This window comes from Mandrillus leucophaeus, unplaced genomic scaffold (assembly GCF_000951045.1).
Source record: "Mandrillus leucophaeus isolate KB7577 unplaced genomic scaffold, Mleu.le_1.0 Scaffold902, whole genome shotgun sequence".
NCBI classification, from domain to species: domain Eukaryota; kingdom Metazoa; phylum Chordata; class Mammalia; order Primates; family Cercopithecidae; genus Mandrillus; species Mandrillus leucophaeus.
Window position 1 is genome coordinate 405,300 of NW_012109831.1, and position 4,762 is coordinate 410,061.

The 4,762-nt window shown below is 49.7% G+C and overlaps 1 protein-coding gene across 2 annotated transcripts in view; it reads left to right on the top strand.

Annotated features, from left to right (window-relative positions):
• The first annotated feature begins 4,416 nt into the window (after positions 1 to 4,416).
• The window catches only part of RAD54L (RAD54-like (S. cerevisiae)), a 36,003-nt gene continuing 35,657 nt past the window's right edge, over positions 4,417 to 4,762 (top strand). The window contains exon 1 of one of the 2 annotated variants that reach the window (XM_011969772.1): positions 4,417 to 4,468. The gene's annotated coding sequence lies outside the window, so the exon portion shown is untranslated. The other variant, XM_011969773.1, reaches the window with a different exon arrangement.

The window sequence follows — 4,762 nt, forward strand, 5'->3', positions numbered from 1 at the left end:
CACCTCGCCCAGCTAGTTTTTTTTTTTTTGTATTTTTTAGTAGAGACGAGGTTTCACCGTGTTAGCCAGGATGGTCTCGATCTGCTGACCTCGTGATCCGCCCGTCTCGGCCTCCCAAAGTACTGGGATTACAGGCTTGAGCCACCGCGCCCGGCCAACTTTTTTTTCTTTTTTTGAGACAGGGTCTCTCTCTGTTGCCCAGGCTGGAGTGCAGTGGTGTGATCTTGGCTCACTGCAGGCTCAACCTCTGGGGCTCAAGTGATCCTCCTGCTGTAGCCTCCCAAGCAGCCAGGACTACAGGAACACGCCACGCCACCACACTTCCATAATTTTTGTTTATTTTTTGTAAAGATGAGGTCTCACTATGTTGCCCAGGGTGGTCTTGAACTCCTGGACTCATGCAATCCTCCTGCCTTGGCCTCCTAAAGTGCTGGGATTACAGGTGTGAGCCACCCGGCCTATGAACATCTTTTAGATGCTGTTATTCTGTCTACCACATCCATATATTTACCATTTTTGGTGATCCTCATTCCTTCCTGTAGATTGTTGGGTGACATTTATTTTTATTTTTATGTATTTATTTTTTTAGACGGAGTCTCACTCTGTCACCCAGGCTAGAGTACAATGGGGCGGTCTCTGCTCACTGCAAACTCCACCTCCCAGATTCAAGTGATTCTACCGCCTCAGCCTCCCAAGTAGCTGGGACTACAGGCGCATGACACCACACCCGGCTAATTTTTGTATTTTTAGTAGAGACGGGGTTTCACTGTGTTGGCCAGGCTTGTCTCGAACTCCTAACCTTGTGATCCACCCACCTCAGCCTCCCAAACTGCTGGGATTACAGGTGTGAGCCACCACGCCTGGCCTATTTTTATTTTTATTTTTTGGCACAGGGTCTCACTGTGTCACCCAGGCTGGGGTACAGTGGTACAGTCACAGCTCACTGCAGCCTCAACCTCCTGGGTTCATTGATCCTCCTTACCTCAGCCTCCTGAGTAGCTGGGACTACAGGCACACACCACCACGCCCAGTTAATTTTTTTTTTTTTTGGCAGGATCTTGATCTGTCACCCAGGGTGGAGTACAAGAGTATGATCTGGGCTCACTGCAACCTCCACTTCCCGGGGTCAAGCAATCCACCCACCTCAGCCTCCCTAGTAGGTGGGACTACAGGCACACCCACCATGCCTGGCTAATTTTTGTATTTTTTCAGAGACAGTATTTCACCCTGTTACCCAGTCTGCTCCTGGGCTCAAGTGATCTGCCCACCTCTGCCTCCCAAAGTGTTGGAATCGTAGGGATGAGCCACCAAGCCTAGACTGTTATTTTCTTTAGTGTGAAGAATTTTCCTTAGTATTTCAAGTTTGATGGGGATAAATCTACTGTTTTTGTTGATTTTAAATTGTCTGTATTTTGTTTTCATTTTATTTTATTTTTTAATTAAAGGCTGGGCACAGTGACTGACCCCTATAATTCCAGCACTTTGGGAGGCTAAGGTAGTAGGATTGCTTGAGCCCAGGAGTTTGAGACCACCCTGGGTAACATACTGAGACCTTGTCTCTACAAACAATCAAAAAATTAACTGGGCATGGTCATGCATGCCTGTGGTCCTAGTTACTTGGGAAGCTGAGGTGGGAGGCTTGCTTGAGCCCAGGAGGTCAAGGCTACAGTGAGCTGTGATGGCACCACTGCACTCCAGCCTGCGTGACAAAGCAAGACTCTGTTTGGAAAAAAAAAAAAAAGACCTACTGTAATGCCACATCATCTCAATATATAGAATGTTTTCATCCTAGATTGGACACAATGGCTAATGCCTATAATCCCAGCACTTTGGGAGGCTGAGGCAGAAAGATTAGCTCAGGAGTTTGAAACCATCCTGGGCAACATAGTGAGACCTCCAACTCTACAAATAATTAACAAAATTAGTCAGGAATGGTGGCACATGCCTATGGTTCCAGCTACCTGAGAGGCTGAGGTGGGAGATTGAGCCTGGGAGGTCAAGGCTGCAGTGAGCTGTGATAGTGCCACTGAACTCCAGGTTGGACAACACAGTGAGATCGTGTCTCGAAACATTTTTCTTATGCCCTTTGCAGAATTTTCCTCTGAAGAACAGCTTTTGTTCTGGCAGGGAGCTAATTTGGCTAGATTTTTAATTCCAAATCAATCATCTGCAGCAGAGGGCAGAAGCTAAAATCTTCATCCAGTTCTACCTTCTACCTGCTGCTTTTTTTTTTTTTTTTTTTTTTCTGGGTTTCTTGTTACCCCTGCACAAGTATACGTAAGCAGTCAACCAAGGAATTGGGAGGACTTGTCTTACCCAAATGTTGGGGCTCACCCCCTCTGCAATACTCTCCTTTTTAGGATTTCTCCTGTAACTTTTTGGTTGCCCTGCCTGCCTCAAACTCTGTTCCCTGACACCTCAAGGTAATAAAGCTGTGTCTTCACACCAGAGTTCCTTGCAGATTGGGGAATGCCCTAAGCAAGAGGCCACAGCTTCTCTAATCTCACCAGTTGCAGTTGTATTTGGCCACTGTCCAGTGCCCTGGAATAATTGGTTTTTCAAAATATTTTTTTCCCTAGAGTTTGTCATTGTTATTTGTGGGAGGGTTAATCTGACTACATTTATTTGCTATTATTGGAAACTAGAACCAGAAATATTTATTTATTTATTTTTGAAACAAAGTCTCGTTCTGTCGTTCTGGCTGGAGTGCAGTGGTGTGATCTTGGCTCACTGCAACCTCCGCCTCCTGAGTTCAAGCGACTCTCCTGCCTCAGCCTCATGAATAGCTGGGATTACAGGTGCCTGCCACCACGCCTGTCTAATTTTTGTGCTTTTAGTAGAGACAGGGCTTCACCATTTTGGCCAGGCTGTTCTCGAACTCCTGACCTAAAGTGATCTGCCCGCCACAGCCTCCCAACCGATTAATACTTAATTAAAACGATATTTCTCTCCAGAATTCTTTGTTTTGAGGTAGTGTCTTGCTCTGTTCTCCAGGTTGGAGTGCAATGGCACAATCTCGGCTCACTGCGGCTTGACCTTCCAGGCTCAAGAGATCCTTCCAAGCTCAGCCTCTGCAATAGCTAGGACTACAGCTGTGCACCACCACGCCTGGCTAATTTTTTTGTAGAGATGGGGTTTCTCTGTGTTGCCCAGGCTGGTCTGGAAGTCCTGGGCTCAAGCAATCCTCCCGCCTCAGCCTTCCAAAGTGCTGGAATTACAGGTGTGAGCCACCATGCCCGACCTCAGAATTCTTGATAACCCTGTGAGGATGGCTTAAGCTATAGTCAGGTGTGTGACCTTGGACAAGTTACTAGCCTATCTAGGCCTGTTTCCTCACTTACAAAATGGGGACAAGAATAAACCTACCTCATAGTCATGAGCATTACATGAATTGTTATATCTTAGAAGCTCAGAAATGCCTGGTGGTAAATACTATATATATATATATATATATATACCCTTATCATTATTAGTGAGAACCTAGGTTGTGCATGCCACTGTTGGGTGCTTTACACACATTAATTTACTTGTCAGAATAACCTTCGGGGGGAGGTACTATTCTAATGCCACTTTAGATATAAAGAAACTGACGTTTTGAGAGATTGGATGATTAAATCTAAGACTCCAAACACCACGCTTCCTCCAGCGCGGTTTGGCCTTGGAGAGGAAGGCAGCTTCTTTCAAGACATCCCTGAGCGAGAAAGTCGCGTCATCCGGGGACTCCCACTGCCCGAGTCCACCACGTGGCAGTCTGGGCTGAATGCCTCTCCGCACTTTCTGGGTGGGCGAGGCCTGACTCCAACCCTGGCCCTCTGCTATAGACCTGGCACCACTGTAGATGCAATCCAAACTCCCAGAAATGTGCCGCCTTTCATAATCCCCAGTTGTCCACAACAGGTGGTAACTCCTCCGCTGCTCAATGTGGCGTAAATCGTCCCTTCCATAGCTGCGGGACCACAGCTCACCGACCTGGGACAAACGCCCAAGACAGGGGCCGAATTCCAGCTCGCAGGCAGTAATTCTGCCCCGCTCCTCCCCGCCCATTCCAGCTCTTCTAGCCATGCCCCGCTCCTCTAGCCCAACCTCCCCCCGCTGTTGGCCCCGCCCCTCCCCGCCCAGTCCAGCCCTTCTCGCCCCGCCCCGCTCTACTCGCCCAACCGCTCACCTCTGATGGCCCCGCCCTTCGCCCCCCACATTCCCCCTCCTGCCCCGCCCTCTCCCTGCCCCGTCCCCGCCCCTCTCTTCTCGCCCAACCGCCCACCTCTATTGGCCCCGCCCTTCCACCTAAGTCACGCCTCCTAGTAGGTCAATTTAGCTTCTCCAGCTCCACAGCCCAGACTCCTCATTGGGCGCAGCACTATTCCCGCCTCTTCCTTGGGTCGCGAGGGCCGAACTCATCGAACACAGCCAATGGGTGATACGACAGCAGCGCGGCGGGAGGTTCGATTGACCCGGTCTTGGCGGGTCGGTGAGTCTTGGCGGCTGTTAACGCGCGCTTTGGGAAGAGGAAGGTTGAGAGGGAGGTGCTGGGGTCTGTGTCCATCTCTGTCGTTCTTTTCAGCCCCTCCTGGTATTCCCCTCCTAACCTGGGTCTTTTACAGACCCCGCGTGGCTTCCTGCTCGACCTCCCTGAGTCTTATCCTGGTTTCCACCTCCAGCCCTGGGAAATCTCCTTTCTCCGGACTTGCCCTCCCCACCCAGGCCTCGGACTTTCACCACAGCTTCTCTTTCCTGGCCAGTGATTACCCACCCCCACCCCCAC